Genomic DNA, 19,550 nt, shown 5'->3' with positions numbered 1-19,550 from the left:
TCCCCCTCTGCTCGGCTCCTGTGAGGCCCCATCTGCAGCACTGCGTCCAGGCCCGGGGCCCCCAGCACAGGAAGGACGTGGAGCTCTTGGAGCGGGTCCAGAGGAGGGCACTGAGATGGTCAGAGGGCTGGAGCAGCTCTCCTGTGAGGAAAGGTTGGGGGAACTGGGGTTGTTTCAACTGGAGAAGAGAAGCTCTGGGGAGACCTCGTTGTGGCCTTCCAGAACTTGAAGGGAGCGTATAAACAGGAGGGGGAACGGCTGTTTGTGAGGGTGGATGGTGAGGGGACAAGGGGGAATGGCTTTAAACTGAGACAGGGGAGGTTGAGGCTAGGTATTAGGAGGAAGTTTCTCACCCAAAGGGTGGTGAGGCACTGGAACGGGTTGCCCAAGCAGGTTGTGGATGCCCCATCCCTGGAGGCATGCAAGGCCAGGCTGGATGTGGCTCTGGGCAGCCTGGTCTGCTGGTTGGCGACCCTGCACATAGCAGGGGGTTGGAACCCAGTCATCTTTGTTGCCCTTTTCTACGCATGCTGTTCTGTGATTCTATGAAAACTTTTAAAAATTTTCCGCATTACCCTAACATCCTTCTTTAATCACTTTTAAGTTGTTCAGGTTTAACTGAGATTCCAATTTCCTTTTTTATCTTATTTTATTATTTTTCATCTCATTTCATTTCATTTCATTTTTTTTTCTAATGGGAAATGAACATTTCATATTGAAATAATATATTTGCCATCCAGAGTACCAGATTTCATTGATAAAACTTTTGAACAAGCATTTGTCAGTCATTCTGAGGAGGATGCCTATGGTAAGAATGTCCCTGCTGAGGTGCTCAGCTCATGGCAGGCAGATGGCCATACATCACAGAATCATAGATTCATAGGGTCCTGGAATCATAGAATGTTTTGGGTTGAACAAAGCTCAGTGGTCATCAAGTTCCATGCCTCCCACTGCAGTCAGGGTTCCCAACCGCTAGATCATTTTGCCCAGGGCCCCATCCAACCTCACCTTGAACACCTCTAGGGATGGGGCATCCACAGCCTCTCTGGTCAGCTGTTCCAGCACCTCACCACTCTCTCTGTTAATAATTTCCCATGATGTCTAATTTAAATCTCCCTTCCTTATGTTTAAAACCATTCACCCTTGTCCTATCACTATTTACCCATGTAAAAAGTTGATTTACCTCATGTTACTAAACTTCTTTGAAATACTGGAAGGCTACAGTGAGGTCTTCCACCAGCCTTTCCTTCTCAAGACTGAACAAGCCCAGTTCCTTCAGCCTGTCTTCATAGGACAGGTGCTCCAGGCCTCTGAGGATCCTCGTGGCCCTCCTCTGAACCCTCTCCAATAGCTCAACATCTTTCCTGTGTTGGGGCCCCAGACCTGGACACAGTACTCCAGCTGGGGCCTCAGGAGGGCAGAAGTAGAGAGGGACAATCAGGGGATTGTCCCTTGTCCTGCTGTCCACCCCTCTTCTGATGCAGCCCACAGTAACCACTGACTTTCCGGGCTGCAGGTGCACGCTGCTGGCTCACGTTAAGTTTTTCATCTACCAGGACCCCCAAGTCCTTCTCATTAGGTCTACTCTCAAGGAGTATTTCTCCCAGTCTGTTTACATACCTGCAATTACTGTGACTCAAGTGCAAAACCTTGCACTTTGCTTTGTTGAACCTCATTAGGTTCACAAGGGCCCACATTTCAAGCTTATCAAGTCCCTCTGGATGGCATCCCTTCCTTCTGCCATATCTAGTGCATCACTCAGCTTGGGGAGCAGAAGAGTGTCCGGGTCATGGTGAGTCACCGATGTGTCCTGTGGAACTATCTGCAAATGGGTATCCATCCTCAAACTCTTTTTTTTTACTGAAATGTGTGCAGGGCTCCGACAATGGTCTGTGGACTCTCATTTCTTAACTGTGGTGCTGGGAACAACTCTTCATAAATTGCAGCTGGCCATTCAGACTGTAGAATTGGGTCTCTGCACCCAATTCTACCTCTACCTCCCCATCAAGGCTGTTGGCTTGTATAGAGCCTTGACAAACATGGTGCTTTCCTTCATCCCTCCTCTGACTTAGATCTCAGGGTGTTCTGAGTTCTGTCTTGCAGCCTCTGCTCTTCCCAGAAATGGCACACTGCCTCTGGAGGTACAGTTACAGGAGTTGATGTGTCTCATTCTTATGAGTCACTTTTTCATTCACGCCTTGACTTTCTGCAGAGCCATTTACTGACTTTCATAGGTAGAAGGAATCATCTGCTCTGACATCTGCACAGCAGGCCAGGGACTTTCATTTGCTGATTGCTGCATCCCTCTGTAAATTCTGGTCAAGAAAAAACATTTATTTTACAGGGAGATACCCAATCTTGAATTAAAGCCTTTCTGCTGGAAGCAAATCTTCTGCATCCCTAGGCAAGTTGGTCAAATAGACCAATAGCGCTCAGTGTTAAAAGTGCATTGCATATTTCTGCATAGATCCTGTTTTTGCCAGAAGCTCTCCGCCAGAGAGGTCTGCCTCCCACACTGGTGCTGCAGGATGACTGGAGCCACTGCTGCCTGCCTGCAGAAAAGAAAGCCCGTTATTCCCAGGAGAGCTTCTGGTTTTCTCCAGTCCTCTTGAGCTCCATTAGCACTCCCAGATCTCAAGGCAGCCCAAGCAGGTTTCCCTCCCAGTCCCCATCTATCTCTTGCTCAGCTTTCTCCCTTGTGAAGACATACAAGACCTGTTCATGCTCTTAATGGCAGTATTCCTTCCATGAGATGTTTCCTCATGGTTTTCCTTCCCCGTGTCCCTACCTAGGAGTGTTTATTTACCTGACCGTGATGGACATTGCTGCCTCAGTCACTCCACCAAATGTTGCTGTATTCTGTGGTTGGCCCCTGGTACATTCAGCCATGGGACTCTCAGGGCTGCTGATGGACCTTTCACCTTCACCAGTTCTTCCATGCCACCAGAACTCCCCATCTGGCTGTGCTGAGGGTCATACTACAGGGCGGCACATCTTTTGGGGACAGCATGAAAGCAAAGGCAGAGCTGGAGGAATGCAGCTGTTCCCTTGTCCCCTGCACCCCAGACCCAGGAGCCTCTTGGCTGACCCCAAAAAGGCAGTGCCCATGGACCAGGAGAGCTCCCACTGTGACGTCCAGGTCTACTCACGCTCTCCCCCCTCTCCCTGCCTCCCTGGGTCACGTAACGTGCTTGGAGTAGGCCAGACAGACTCTCTGGCAGACTCTCTGGCATCACTTTTTCAAGTCTGATTAATGGGGCCAGCTCTCCTCCAGATTGAACTCAAGAAAATACCATTATCTCCTGCGCAATGACTCAGATATTGTATTGCAACATCTTGTTGGTAATGTCAGGTCGCAGGCAACGATATTAAAAATGAGTGTTTTACCCTGGACAGGGCATTAACTATGAAATTAAATCTGTATTTATTGCCTTTAGCCATGAGCCTCTGGGCTCTTCCAGAATAAATGTTTTTAGTTCCGTACGGGAAGATTCTGGCATTTATAGGCCAGACATTTAGGAGTGGGGCGTATACTGTATGCACACCCACACAATGCCCTGGGCTGTGTGTTCCTGTGCTTGTGATATCATGGCAGGTATGGTAAACTTTGCTGTACTGAGTCCAGCTGAAGCATCTCTGTGTCCTGCTGAAGTCCATCTCTGGCTGAGTGCAGAAATTATATTTTAAATGTAATCATAAACTTTAAAAAAAAATGCAATATATGATCACACTATAAATATATTCTAAATTTATAAATGCAACCTGCGGATATTTGTCTGAGTGCTCTTAGCCATAGCCAGGGTGAGCATTGTGCGAGCAGAGGGGGAATCCATATCCACTAACAGAGCACCATGTCCTGTTGCTGCCATGCATGGGGCGAAGCTGGGGCTGGCTGCAGTAGGAAAGCCAACATGTGGCAGTGTCACAGTGTGCCTGGTATGGGAGGCTGCCTACCCCAAGACCCCAGGGTTTGGTCATCAGCCACCTCCACAGCTCCTTACAGCAGGCACTGAACAAGAGGGTTTCACTGAAATGGAAAAATAATCATCATTACCATCATCATTTCATTGAATGTATCAGAATCAAAACCAGGTGGCTTTGTTTGAATGCAAGTGGTTTATCAGTGGTGTTTTCCAGTTAAAGACCAGAAAAGATACACCTTTAAAAAAGCAATGAGAAGTGATGATGTTCAATCTGTTCAGTCTGAAGTTCCTGATGTGCAGTTTCTGGGGTCTATTATTTATGTTTGGGTGTAGGTTTTTTCTGCAATTACTTGGACAGGCCCTTAGATCAGGTGCAGCTTTTGTTCTAGATGGGCTTCTGGCAGTGCCAGGCTATCTGTCAGCATTCCTTGGGTTGTGTCTCCTGTAAGGTGGGAACCACTTGTGGCCCTGAGGGACATTACCAAATCTACCTGCTATTTCCAGACTAGCAGTTAAGATAAAATCCAGCCAAATCAGTTTTCCAGCAATATTTCCAGCCCCATGGCATGGTGTGAACTGTAGCAAACTAGACTGAGGCCAGTCCAATGGATCTTAGCTCTATGGCACTACTGGAATGGGAAAGAAATTAGATATTCCAAACATTCTTGGAAAGCCTGTGTGATGTCATTTGCAATGCCCAGTCATGACAGCACAGCCTGGGTTGGCCCCTGCCTGTCCCTGTGCAGTGCCCGTGGTGTGAAGTGGTCAGATGCCAGGCTCAGCTTCAATCTGATGACATGGCCTTGGCTGGAGCCGGGGCTCCTCATGCAGACCTTGCCCACCTCTCCTCCTCTCAGCCCTCCCTGTCTTCCTCTCCACCAAGCCATAACAACATCTCTTGGCTTGCATTCCCCCCTGTGGTTTGGGATGGCCGCTGTCCCACAGGGCATGAACATCTCACCCAGAACGTCCCCCCCCAGGCAGGACCAGAACACAGGCAGATCATCACATGCCCCCCTTGGGATGAGGTGGGAGGCAGCTGATGGATTTAAGGGCTTCTCCAACAGGCATCAAGTTTGGCAAGCACATATTTGTTGTTATATGCAAGAATACTTCATTGTTGTTGAGTGTAAAAATCACTTTCTGTTGTCTTGTGCAAGCAAACTGCGCTGGCCTCACACAGAGCCTGCTGGCAAGGAGCAGGCCTGGAAAGACACTGCATTTAGCAGCACTGCAGGGGCTGCTGAAGGCAATGGGAGACACAGAGCGAGCATGGCACGTGCTGGGCAGTGCTGAAGGCTGGGGACAGCATGCAGTGCTCTCCAGGGCCAGCTGCAGGGCCAGCCTGCTGGGGCTTTGCTTCAGGGGCCTGCCACACCACACTGCCTTCCCAGGAGCATCTGGAACCTTTCAGCCCTGCTTCTCCACCAGGTGTGCTGGAGGATGGTGTAGCACGGCTCACGGTGCTCCTTGTGGTCACGACCCATGGGTCGCTCTTGAGCTTGACACCATGCCATCACCATGCATGCAAAGGGTCACGGACCTGCTCTGAGCTGCAGTCCTGGGCTGCGTGTGGATGGCGGGCTCTGCCTTGGTGCTGACCAACGTGTGGTCCTTGTGCACAGGGCATCCCGCCCCAAAGGAGACAAACTCAGAGGGAAAGGCAACCCAGAAAGAGACCTCATAGCCCTGCTGGACTCCCTCACCTCTGATATGCCACTGCAGACATTGGCTGACATAAGGGTCTTGTGGGATCCACTGATCCATGTCCTGCTGCTGCTGTGGCCTCTTGAACATCCCAGTCCCGTGACTAGTAGCCCCCATCGAGACAGTTAATGGATTGGCCTATGGTTACCCTTCACCTGCTCAGAAGGCACCCGTGGGTGCCCGCAGTTGTGGCCCCAGGAGATGTGAGGCTGCTCTCTCCCCTTGCATGAACAGGAGGTGCTCTGATCCTTGTCCTCCTTAGCTTCTGAGAGTGCTTGAGAAGGACAAGGACTCTTTGGGCAAAGCCACCGGCTTTTATCCCTTGAGATATCCTTAGGGCCCAGGGGATGAACCTGCTATTTGCCAGGGGGAGATGTCTGGTGTTGCCAGGATCTGAGGATGTGACTGTACGAAACCACTGACTGCTTGATCCTCCCTGATTTCATCCTCCCTGCTGGGGAGGGGACCAGGGCACCTCCAGGTGAGCAGGTCCCTCAGTGGCATTTTCCCACCAACACTGTGATGCTGTCTATAACAAAACTAAATATGAATCCTAAAGAATAAGGGACAGAACAGTGCCCTAGACCTTTGAATGCTTTATCTACAAGGTATCTGTGGATGCTAACCCTTTTTGGGAATTTTGGGGGTGTTTTAAGGTAGCATCTGGCTTGTCTGGGTACATGAACTGTGCACATCCTTAGCAATAGCCTGGTTTCTTACAAGTGTAATTAGGAGTTTCCTTTGCTCAAATGGGCAAGGACTTGCTACTTCTGTCTTGTAAGGTAGTTCACTCTGAATTACTAGGATTCACTTGCAGTACTGATTGCAGCACAGTGGCTTTCATCTATGATGTTTGTTTGTTTGTTTTAATCTAATTGGAAAAAGAAAAATCATTGGAACAATAACCAAGAAATATGAAGGGTTCATTCCTCCAGAGAGGACATCTCCGTGATCTATGCCCAGTTTTATGGAACTGGGTGTACCACGCTTACACTTAAAAAAAAAAAGAGAATGTGCAAATTTCTTTGATCCCCTTGGCTTAGGCTCAGTACAGAGCAGCCCTAGCATAGCTGACCAGGTCAGCCATGTGGTATTTTAGTTTGTTGTAGCATATCCTGAAGCTACGCTGTGTTCTTATTGACGTATACAGTGCACAGCCATCTGTCTCATCTCCTGTTGCTCTGTCCTTTCACTAATACAGGTTTCCTTCAAAAAGTGGTATCTTGTAAAGATATATCTTTATGAATGGTGTCATTTTTGCTGTGACTCTCAACCGGAGTATCAGTGGCATGAAGAGGCAACTGCGTGCTCTGGCTTTTGTTAGGCTGGAACAGAATGGCAGAATTCCCCAGAAGAGAACTTTTTGGGAAGAGCAGTGGCTCAGAAAAAGCTGGAGGATGTCAGTACATTGAGTTTTCTTTGTGATTTGATGCTCAGCATTTGCAGAAAACCAGGATCCTGTAAAGAACCAAGACTATGAGAAAGAAATATCTGAACCAATTGTTAATGTTTCCTTCTAAGAGTTTGAGTTTGGCTAAGCATATGCACAACTGGAGGGAGCCCTCTGTAAGCTGATATAGTTGGGGAAAGAAATTAAGACATACAATGGGAATATTTGCAAAAAAAGATCCAGAGGAGCCCCAGGAATGGAGAGGAGCTGTAGAGGAAGCAATAGAGACTTCATCAGAAATGCTAAAGATTAATTTGGAGGTTTTCATGGAAGATTTGCATGAGTCCCAGCCAGGAGGAATCCTAGGAGGTGGAGATGGGCAGGATCTGACATTTGCAGTAAGTGGTTCATGCTGGTACAGGACACGCAGAACTGTTCTTCCCACATGGGCTCAGAAACCATTCCCTCAAGTGAAATCTCCCCAGGAGGCACCCCCGGCTTAGTTTAGTATCCCAGTGCAATGAATGGCTGGGAAAACCAGCAGAGAGGAGAGGTTTTTGCAGTCAGCTTGAGTGGACCAATTGCTGCCAAACTTATCCCCATAAAAAAGAGACTCAGCGATCCAGATCTGATACCAGCTCTTGATGTGTGGCTTAGAGCCAGGCATCCCTTTGAGCTGGCCCAAACAAAGCTCAGAACTGGGTGGAAACAGAGAAAGCAAGAAACCCCACCTGAACTGGCTGAGGATCTGCAGAGACTCAAGTGACGAATGTGGCTGAGTATCGATGAAGGCTTCCAGGATAAACTTGCACTGAGCAAGCAAATAGTCACTCTGTTGGGGTTGGAGATCAGCAGAGGAGGCCAAAGGCAATTGGTAAGCTTTGGAGTTTGCCACAGATTCCAAATCTTTTCTGGCAGAGATACACCTGAAAGGAGGTAGCAATGGGCAGGGGAGGTAGACATTGGTGGAGATATGGCTCCATGTCTGTTATTAATGGCGGAAACCCATATGCTGGTCCTGGCCAGAGAATCCAAAAGCAATTAGAAAATGTGATATGTCCTGTCTGTAAAACAAGAGGACTGGCAAGAAAGCAAAAATTAAGAGAAGCAGTTGAGTTAAATGCTGGCACCTTCAAATCTCACCATTTAAAGACTCTTTCTCATTGGGAGAGCTGGTCCAAGGGCACAGCTGAGCCACCTGATAAAAGGGCTGGCCTCAGCAACACTGAAAAAGAACCATTACTTGCAGAACCAGAGATGCCTCTTGTCTAAGCATTGCTGATACCAGGGTTGCTCTAAGTGATATGATAAAATGAAAACCTTGATAGACCCCACTAACAAGTCTCACAGGTCATAGCATGGACACTCCTCAAGAGCTCCTTTGAGGACTCTGATCCACCCCAATTTCCACAGCCCAGAGAGTAGCCTACAGACTCAATGGTGTGGGCAGTGCTGCCTGGCCACGTGGGAGCTTCCCATTCACACTGCATCCTCAATTCCCGAGCAAGGTAAGGGTCTTGCTGCAGTCTGATGTGGTTCCCCGAGCATGCTTATGTTCCAGCTCCTTAGCCCCATGTTGCTCATCCTGGACAGTTTTCCATCAGCATGCTGCATCTACTCTGTGTTCTTTCCACAGTTTTTCTTGTTCTCTCCCCTTTGCTGACCAAGCTCTGTGGAGGTGAGAAGAGAAGGAAAGCATGGTGTCTGACTCAAAGAGCAGGATGAAAGGCAGAACCAGCAGCATTTCACTTTTGCCCAAGGGATGTGGCTATGGGAGTCAGGCTGAAACTGGAGGAATGGGTAAAGAACTTGCTTGCTGCAGAAGCTGCTGTGTATTTGCCACCTTTGGAAAGTGCAGACCACCAGGGAGGTTCAAAGTCTTGCTGATGCTGGAATTCCCTTTGCTGCCCAGAAGTCGTGTTGGATATAACTTGTGCTCTGCCTTGTTTCTTGGAGGTGGAGTTGTTGCTTCTCACTCTAGGATGGAACAGCTTTGGACCTAGAGTCTCTGTGATCCTGGCATTGTGACTTGTCCATCTACCTGACATCTCTGAACTCTACTGAAAGTTGTGAGGTGCCAGAGGATGTGGTAGCAATTTGAAATCCACGGAATCATCCATTAATCAAGGCCTTGCTTGTGGTATGGCTGTAATAATGAATTGCCATCTTGAAGGCATTTGTCAAAGTAACTCACACCTGTATTATTGTCTCTTATCTCCACTTATTTGGTATCCCATGTCCACCAGGCTGTGATTTAGTGTCTCCCATAGCTACATGTGTTGTGCATGAGCTGTGCCCAAGAACAGCTTTCAAGCTGTCAAGATAATCTTGCATTCAGCTGAAATAGATCTATGTCAACTTGAGCCAGGAACCACAAGGGACCTCCTGTGATTTCAGTGGGGTTTTAGCTTTTTCTGTTTTTCCTTCGTGTTCACCCGAAGCAGGAGATCTTTGCAGGAGGAAGTGGCTTTTCCTGGGCTCCTCTAGGAGGTGATGCAGAAGCTACCTAAGCCTATCTGAAACTCTTTTTTCACCTTACCTTCCTCAGAGCTCATGGCCAGTACTACTTGGCTTTTGGGGCACCCCCCTCCCTGGGCATCCCAGACTGTAGCTTCATTTTCAGAGCAACTTCTGCCTCTACTCTTTGCAGCTACAGCTCTTGACTGCTTGGAAGTGGCTGAGCTAAGTTTGCTCCTGCCACAACCCATGCTTCCCACTCTGGCCCTCCCATCAATAGCCCTGCTGAACCTCAGCATTTAGCCATGTTTGTATTTGTTGTTTGAGACACACACATAGTCATGATCCCACTGGAGACCTCTGATGTTTCTGCACTGCCTGGCACTGTGCTTTCCTGAGCTCTTGTACTATGTGGAAACACAACTTTCTTCATTAACTTTCAGTGTACAATGGAGACTTTATCCATGAGGTATGCTGCGGTCTGCATGATCCCCACTTTATTTGGGAACAACTTTGCTATGCCATTTTTAGGGTGACCTGTGCCCACCAGTGGCTGTGCATCACAGCCCAGGGTCCCTGCTGCATGCCCAAAGATGCCCTCTCTATTTCCTCCCTTGCTCAAAACTCCTTCTGCCAAGCACCCAGCCAAGGCAGGTAATCCTGAGCCAGCACTGTTTGGGCTCCAGCAGGCAGAGCAGTGATGCCTGGCAGCTCTGTCCAGAGCAGAACTGGGGCATAGTCCACCAGCTCTGTGCACAAAGCATCCTAAACCTCAGGGCAGTGTACTGAAGACTTCTTTGCTGGAGATGGCTTTGCACATGGATGGTTTTCCAGTCCTTTTCCATAGCACTTGCAAATGAAACACTGTTTTCCTCCAGGGATGTGCTGTGTGTGAGCATAGTGAGCACCCAGGGGGATGTCTGTGCTCAGGGGAGCCTCTCCCAAGCTGAGGGCAGCAGGGTGCATACTCACCTGGCTCGCCAGCCCCAGCTCTGCTGCCAGTGTGGTCACTGCCAGGGCTGATTATTTCTCCTGCGCTGTACTGAAGGGAGCAGCTGGCAGCCGACTCCTTAGTGATAAGGAGAAACTAAAAATAAAGGCCAGGCCAGCATGGTGTGGTACCCAGGAGGCTGGGCAGGCTGGAAACGCTGAGCTAGGTGCTGCTATCCAGTGCTGAGCTCTACAGGTGTCTGCAGGGTCATTTCCTTCATAGCAGCCTTGTGTGAAAGCTGAGGGGCTGATCTACAGCTTGCTATGTGTTTTTGCTGTCCAATGCTTGGTACCAAGCCAGTCTCTTGTAACTGCGCAGGAATTGTAGTAGCTGCTGGATGCTGGGGAAAAGCTGGAGGTGGGATGCAGAGGAGGGATGCTGTGCTGCCCAGCACTGTTCCATTGTTCAGATCTTAAGGCTGGGAGAGCACAGATGCTCAGCTCAGCTGTGTGTGGTGTGTTCAGCTCACAGCTCGTGCAGGAATGTCAGCTGAGCTCTTCTCTGGGTCAGTGGGGAAGAGCAGCCCAGCGGGAGAAAAACTGATGTAACCTGCAGAAGCTGCTCGTGCTAATCCTCCCTCATTGGGAACTGCGGGGAGCTGTGGTCCCACTCCTGCCTTGAACTTCAGGAGAGAGGGAAGCCAAATTTGCAGCAGCTGCAGCGTGCATGGGCAGCAGAACTCCCATGTTCCCTCTAGAGGTTTGCAAGTATGATGACTCCAAGCTGCTAGTGATGATTTCTAGGATGAGAGATGTGAGTGCTACTGAACGGCACGAGGAGTGCAGCAAGCACGGTCCTTCCACCAGATACTCACTTTGGGCCAGGCTTTCTGCAGTCTTTGAGTCTGCAGAGACATTTTGGTTCCCTCGGGAGAATCCTTCCCCTCCTAATTGGGAGGGCTCTCGGACACAGGGTTTGAGTTTTGGGTAGTCCTGTGTGGGCCAGAGCTTGGACTTGATGATCCCTGTGGGTCACTTCTAACTCAAGACATTCTATGGTTCTGTGATTTATCAGTCTCCTCTCAGCCTGGCTTTTCAGACATAACATGCCCACAAGGAGTTTACCACCCACCCTCACCACGTATACTCCCATCTCACTGCATGTTATTAGACAGTCATGGGTTTTCAGAGCTTCCCTTATTCTTGGAAAGATACTGCATCGTACAAATTAGTGGAAACACTTGGAACTGGCACAGTTTTCAATTCCTGCAGCTCATGCCAGTGCACATTTCTCAGCTTGATTTAAAGAGAGGTGTATTCTAAATAGTGCCCGTTTCTCCTCTGCTTTGAACAGCTAAAAGGCACTGATGCAAAGTTGCATAACCCAGCGCTGCTTGTGTACATGCTTGAGAAGAAACAGCCATGGAAAAATCCTGTAACATTCCTCGGCTGGTCCGTCTCCTGGTATCAAAGTGTTTCCTGCTTTGCTTTCACCTTTGAATTTTAATCCGTCGGCTTTGTAGGAGTCCTGAGAGGGGTAGGCAAGGGCCCTGGGGAGTACAAGACCATTCTGGGGAGAGCTAAGACCAAGTTATGCTGTATCTGGGAGCAGGGGGGGACTGCTGGCTTAGTGCCCCTGCCTGGTGGCCTCCTGGGAGGTGCCCAGCTGTGCCCAGGTCCTGGTGAGCTGTGTCGGAGCTGACACTGCTGTTAATCCAACCATGGTCCTATAAGCAAGATCCACATCTCTGGCTCCCCACAACTGAGCAGCTAATGGCTGTTTACTGACAGTTCTAGAATGGCTCTTGAAGGCTCCTCAGATCAGAGGAGATCATTCCAGCCCTCACCTACTCATCCAGAAACCACTCTTGCCTCTACAAGCCCCCTAAACCCACGTATAGGTGACTGAATCAGTTTGTAGCTAAAAGCATGTTGGTTTATTTCTTCATGTCCTCCTCTGTTGTTTGTCTAATCACAGGGTTTTGCAAGGAAATAACAAAACGCAGAGACAAAGAGCAGGTCTTCCTCCCTCCTGACCTGGGCTCACATGGGATCCAAACTAGCAATTCTTTGAGCATCTGGTGCAGTGTTCTCTGCCATGGTGGGCACCTTGCTTACACCAGGGCTCCCCAGACATCCCATTTTCTGAGAAGAGCTGGGTAGGGAAGGTTGAGCATGGGAGAGCTGAGGTTTCCCGACTTTCCTTTGCTGTGCCTTTTTCTGATAGTATTGAGAGGGGAAAAAAAAAAAAGCAGAAGGGACCTCCACTCGATATGTATGAGTGGAGAATACTTAGTGACAGCTCTGTGTCACCCCTATGGCAGTGGTCAACCACCAGCAGCAACTTCCTCCAATCTCCAGGGCAGTTCAATGCCCAGCTCACAGCCAGCTCCCACCATGGTGACCCAGGAGGTTTGGCTGGCCAAGGAGACAGAGGACTTGTATCACCACTGCCCCCTGGCTTAGTGGTTTGACCACTTTGGAAAATGACTAGTCTCTACCACTGAGCTGCCTCCTCTTTTGAAGCTGAGCTCCATCTCTTGCTCATGAGCCTTGATTGCTAAGGGAACCACGTGCTCATCTGATGGTTTGCACTGGACTTGGTTTTGATGTATTCCCAGCCATTGGGTAGCACAACCTGGTTAGTTTCGTGTGTCACTCTTCTGTCTGGTATGTGACTTCTGGAGGACTCAACTAAAGGAAGACCACATGCTGTAGTGACACTGTGCCCAAAGCAGTAGGCATGCCATGCTGCCCTGCCCTGCCTATGGTCTTGTATGGACCCTTAATGGTGGCAAAGGATAGGTTCAGGAAGCCCCAAGGACATGAGTTGTCATAAGGCTCTGGAATCCTCTTATTTTTCACCCTCAATTGTCTGTTTAGGAAAAGGAGAAGGGGAGCTTTGATTGCTGCCCATAGGAGGGCAAGAGCTGTGTAGCCAGAAGCTGTCCATAGCAACACTACAGGCACACTTTGGGACCCTGGCCAATCTGATCTAGTAGTTGATCTAGCAGTTGGATCCTTGGGGTCCCTTCCAACCCAAGCCATTCTGTGATTCTGAGAACACTCCAGAGCCCACATGGTGTGTGGAGGGATGTCTCTGTCCAACCCTGCCCAGAGAACAAAGGGCTCAAACAGAGAAGAAACACCTGCCTGCAAAGGTGGTTCTGGACCATGAGCAATGAGGCAATCAAGGAAGGAATTTGGCTTTACTTCAGTATTCTGACATTTATGGCACAGCTCTGCAGTGTGTGCAAGGGTTGCCGTCCCATACAAGCAGTCCAGGTGACCTCTAACCCCGAGCTCATCTGCAGTCTGACACTGAGTGTGGGGAGCACAAGCATCCTTTGGCTCAAAACTCCTCCGGTCCTCACTGACAGAGCATCAGCCCACAACAACTCCCAATTAAAACACCTGCCCGCATGTCAACGTGTGTAACAAAATCTGCAGGAGATCAATAAACTCCGCATCACCACAAAATTAAGTAGGTGTGAGGAAGGTTCACTGATGCATCCTGGTCCATGCCCAGCTCTCCAGCTGCCTCCCATGAGTGTCAGTGAAATGATGCTAACAGCTTCCTCTGCCACTCCAACCAAGGCACTCTGCTTGCTTGGAGAGCAGAAGTGCCTGTTTATGACCATGTACCTCCAGTGTGACATTTAGACTTTGCCAGTCCTCACCAAGGCACAGCACGTCAGCTCAATTGTATAGATTCACGTATGACTCACTCTGCAATTTGATGCATTACGTCCAGATAAAAGATACTTTATCCCTATGATAAAAACGGACACAGATGATGTCAAAATAAAAGAATGTTTTCTCATCCGAATAAAAGTTGAAGCTGCCGTTCTCGGGGTTATTTTGCTTGAAAACCTCCAGAGAAAGCAGGACTTTGAGTTTTTACCATTTATAGTTAGTTTTAGAAAATTGAGCATATGGAGTTTGCTGTCAGACTTCCTCCTCTCATTTGGACAGGAGAGTCTCTGTGCTGGTTGCTTAATGCCACACAGTCACTGCTGGGGGCAGGGTCCATGATTTCCTAGAGTCACCAGCCAAGGAACTGTGTGAGACATTCCTCTACTTGGTTAGAGAGGGAGCAGCTGGGTACTCATGGACTGCTGCAAATCCCACGGGTTGTGGGAAGCACTCGCACCTGGAGGACACACAGTCATGGACCTCAAGGGTTCACCCAGCTAGTGAAGGGCTGTAGTCACCCATGCCACTGCCTGCAGCTTGGGCATTCCTGCTGCAGCACCACAGCAGTGTGTGAGGGTGGCTGGTCTAACAAGGAGCACAAGCTCTGGGGGATCTGCATCATCCTGGCTGCATTTCATTGAGCAGGAGTTTATTTTTAGCAAACAATGCCAATTAGAGAGGGATTGTTCAATGGCTGCATCTCAATGGGACAGGAACAGATGCTGGCACAGCTCTGAAAGACCCAATCTGTGGAGGGGTGCTCTTGGGACCAGTGAGGAGGCAGCTGAGATCCCTGTTGCTGCTCAGGCTTATGGTCCTCTGCTCATCTGCAGTTACCTTGAGCAATTGAGGCAGAGATCCAGGGCCTGCTAAGGGAGCCTGGATATGTGCCCTTGGGGCTCTGAGGCCACAGAACCCTTCACTCGTTGGTCACAAACGTGGCTGTGCCTCGGGCCACTCGTGTTGGCTGTAGCTGGGGATGGTACATCTTGGTGGCAGATTTGCAGAGGTGCTGAAGCCTAGAGAGTTGTGCAGACCAAGCAGATCTACCTGCAGAGCTGGGCTGGGCTGCAGCAGAAGTTCTGGGAAAGTGCAAATGATTAAGCATTGATAGGAATTGCCTACCTGAGCACCCTGCATCTATTCTCAGTTCAGAGGTAAATTGCTCATATTGCTTCCATTAAATCCTTCTTATTAATACATTAAACTTTCTATGGGGAAGTATCACAGATCACCTATGTCATGAGCATGTGCACTGCACAAAAGCAAGCGGAATTCTCTCACCCAAGCAATTCTGTTAGTTTAGGGAACCTTTCAAATGAGGATGTCTCAGGGTAAAAGGCCAACCTTAAGTAGATAAAACTTAATGCTTTTGGTATTTCTCTGGTTGTGGAGAACAGTTTGAAGACAGTAACCTGAACCAGTCAGCTTTGGACTTTCTGTCTGAGTCCATCCCATAGAGAGAAGCTTGGAGAGAGCTGGGAGACAAAGGCTCCTGACTGACGTTATTGATGAGCTCTCAGAGGAGATAAAATTTGCTGGATGCACCAAAACCTTGAGCTCATACAGGCTGCAAATGCGACTCCCCCATTCAGGAAACAAGAATACCACCACTGCTGGCCAGAGGAATTTATATTCCCTGTGCCAGGCTGTATGCATGGTGGATAGAGAGCCCAGCCCTCAGTTAATTTACCACTGATACAACTTGTAAAAAGGTGAAGGGAGACTGCATGAGGGAAAGAAATCAAGTCGCAGAGATTCTGATCTGCCTCATTTTGGAAATGAAAGAGCTTGCTGGCAATGACAGGGCTGCACATGCTGAGCTGGAATCGCAACCCGGGGAAAAAGGGAATGAATTAAACAGAACAAGAACTGAGGGACTCTAAATGCTGTCTTCAACATTTCAGTAGAGGCCTCATAAATCTAGACAATTAAGAGATGCAGCTAAGGAAGCCCAACACGATTATGTTGGGGCAGGAGGTTGGCTTTTTGGAAACAGCTCTCTGCAGCTCAAGCATGAGGCCATGCTGGAGCAATGTGACCTGTTTGACTCTTTAGTAGCTGGAAGAGAAAGACTGGATGAATGGAATGGGCTGGAAACATCGGGTTTGTTAACTCTCAAAACACAGGACAGGGTGAACTCTCCTTTGCTTCAGCCTCTTCCCTTTTTTGCATCCTTTTCTGAACCCTAAGTACCCAGTCTTGGAGGCACCTCTGGGCAGCATGAGAGAGGAGATTCAGTCAAGCTCCTCTGGGCAGCTGATTTTGTGCAGCTGGTGCCAGGTGATCTCCCACCAGCTCTGCTGAGAGCATCTCCTACATAACTCCTTCTGCCTTTACTGTGTTCTCCATGAGGCGCATCCTGCTGCACATGGAGTGTTAGCAGCTGTGCTGGCTGCAGCACCCATGGGCGCAGAGCTGCTGGCGTTACCTGGAACTACAGCAGTGTGTCACAGTGTAGGTGTGGGGCTTCCCTGCTCTGTCCTCGGTCCTGCTTGAACAGGGCCTAGGAGCAGATGTCCCTTCCAACTGCTGCGTGCTGTGATCCCAGGGGTGGGGTGGTTTGTGCTCCCAGCCCCACAGATCCTCCAGCAGACAGACAGCACTGCCCATAGTGTCCCTTGTGAGAGCGGAATTTGGGTGCACTCACCCACTGCTAGGTCTTTTGCTGCTCAGCAGCATCACTGTTCTCAAAATGTGGGAAGGGGAGGTGAAGTCAAGGAGGGAGACGTGGAACTTGAGCACCAAGCCTTGGTCTGGGGGACTGCAGTGTGGTGTGCAGCCACTGGACAGCCACCACCAAGCCAAGGGACCAGCAGGACATGTGGCAGCTCTGCAGCATTTGCGAGGGGCAGGGCAGGAGAGAAGTGGGAGAAGAGACAGCTCTCTGGATAGCTGGCACAGGGAGATAACCCCTGTGGAGACCCCTGGGTGGGGCTGGGGGCTAGGAATGGGATTGCCTCTTGGCGTCTCCTCCACCCTTGCAGCAGTGGGGGAGCTCAGTTTCAGGATGCCTTCTGTGCTCCTGGCTGCCCAGAGCTATCTGGGGCCCATTGACAGCCTGGGCATCCGGCTGGAGGGGATGAAGCAAGAATTCATGGGGTGCTTGGGAGGAGGAGTGTATTTCCTTGCTCTCCTTATGGAGGCAGTGAATGAGCCAGGCGTGGCAGGGGTCATCTAGAAAACAGGGCTGGGGGCAGACGGGTGGAGGTGGCACTGGGCATGGCAGCAGGCACGACGTGCTGGGAAGGATGGGCTGTGTGTTTGCACGTGCCTTGCTCACACCCCTGCTCAAAGAGCAAATCCAGAGGTATTTTATCCTCAGTACATTTGTTTAAGGAAGTTTAAAAGCAAATTTGGCCCCTGGCTTTGTATCCTTGCTCCTATAAATTCAAACACCTTGGACAGAGCATGTCTGTGCAGTCTTACATGTGACATTTAGCTAAAACCACTTACAAACAACTTGCATTACAAGTTTATTCATTCCCTGCAGAATGTTGGCTCCGCTGAGCGTCTCGCGAGCCATCTGCTGCGGGCGAGCTGCTTATCTTTGCTATCAGAGCCCTCTTCTAAATATTATGACCAAACAGAATTCCAAGAACAACATCCATCCCGCTGCACTGCAAATGCGCAAAGCTGATAAACTGTTTATATATTATCAGCTAAATAAGTTGGGTTTATCTGGAAGAGTTTGCAAAAAAAAAAAAGCCTCTTGGGGCGCTCGGAGGGAGTGATTTTGCCAGCGGTGTGGGGCGGGATGGGATGGGGAGATTGCTGGGCACACCCTGTGTGTCACCTTCAGTCCTGCAATGCCTATCGAGCCACGGGGATGGGAGGTCACCAGCTGCTGCCCACGAGTGGGACCAGGACCCTGATAAGCTGTGGTGCAGCTGGAGATGGGCATCAGCTGCATCTGGCACCTGGGAGCTGGCTGGACTCCTTGTCCCACATCTGGCACTGCAGATAAGCTCTAAGACCTTCTGCTCCTATGGATGTCAGTGCCCACCTGCCTCTTCTTCCTCCTCTCCTGCCCCAAACCCAACTTGCTTTGGTGCACTGTTGAACATCCATCCATGCAGACTCGGTGTCTGGCCTGGCAAATCCAGGGGCTGTGTGACCTCCATGCCTGGGACAGTGGTGGGAGCCGGCAGACCCTGGCGCCTGGGACAGTGCCCAGAGACATTAACCCCAGTGCCCCAATTATAAATTATCTAAATACTTGTGAAATCCACCCAAAGTGTCTCTGCCCTTCCCAGTGTCCAACAGCCCAAATTCGGTATCAGAATGTGTTTTTTATTGCACATTTGGCTTTTTTGTATGGCTGAAGTCTTGCCTTTTGGTGTCAACAAGCTTTGGGACAAAGCCATGGGCAGAGCGTAGGTCAGCACAGCAGACCCTGGCCATCCCAGCAGATGGAGAGCATTTATTCTCCCCAGGGGACTCCAGCTTGAGGGACACTTTGTCTGCTGGCTGCCAGCAAGCAGATCTCACAGCTCCAGCGGGTTTCTGCTGGCTCTGGCCATCTTCCCCAGAAACACTTCAGCAAGCTTGGATAGGAAAGTCCAGAAGGCCGTGGGGCACTGAGTGACAGTTGGTGGCAGCTTCTGCGGTTGCTCTGCATGACAGAAAGCAGACAGGGAATGGAAGGAGAACCCATTGTGATGAACATCAGCAGGACTACCCACAGCTGGACAGGTTTTAGGACCTTGCCACCCTATTCGGGGAAGGGGACAGAGTGCCTGACTGCACCTGAGATGGGGAGCTGCAGGGCTCAGTAACTGTGGGGCAGAGTTATCTCAGTCTGGTTGGAGGAAAAGAAGGAGCGAGGAGCAGATGGGGCACACCTTGAGGTGGGCATTCTGCAGAGAAAGCAGTGATGTCTCCATGGGGATTGGCAGTAAGGAGCAGCCGTGTTTTCTGCACAGAGGTGTTGCAGAGGGAATACGGTATGCCAGCCTGCTTCCCCACATTGTTTTCATCCAAGGAGCAACTCACTGCACCAAGACCTGGCAACTGCAAGGTGGTAGTGTGAGAGATCCCAACTTCTGACTTCTAGCAGCTGGTATAACACTGGCAGTTTCTGTGGCAAATCTCATGATACATGAGGCCCTGTGCCCAGGATGGAGAATGATGGGGAGGGCCCAGCTTCCCTAACGGGCCACCAGCCCACATCTCTCCACTGCTCAGCTTTGTCCTTGACTCCAAGTGTCCAAAGCAAATATGTCACTGTACCTTCTTAAAACATTGAAAACTGAGAAAGAGAATGGATATAATCTTAGGAAGTCTATCTGGAAGTGAACCCAGGAGTTCAGGATTCATGTGTTCTTTTTCATTCTTCCTTTCTTGGTCCATGCTTGGAAGAAAGTCTGAAGAAGGTGGAGATGGCCAATGTTTTTGTGCTGGTACCAGCTGTCAAAGGTGCTGTCCCTGTGACAAGAAGAAGAGGG

The 19,550-nt window shown here is 49.7% G+C and overlaps 1 protein-coding gene across 3 annotated transcripts in view; it reads left to right on the top strand.

Annotated features, from left to right (window-relative positions):
* The window catches only part of MYOCD (myocardin), a 227,039-nt gene that overhangs the window by 20,649 nt on the left and 186,840 nt on the right, over positions 1-19,550 (top strand). The gene's annotated exons all lie outside the window — the stretch shown is intronic.

This window comes from Phasianus colchicus, chromosome 20 (genome assembly GCF_987193195.1).
Source record: "Phasianus colchicus chromosome 20, bPhaCol1.hap1.1, whole genome shotgun sequence".
In the NCBI taxonomy this organism is placed as follows: Eukaryota; Metazoa; Chordata; class Aves; order Galliformes; family Phasianidae; genus Phasianus; species Phasianus colchicus.
This window is presented reverse-complemented; position numbering and strand designations above follow the sequence as displayed.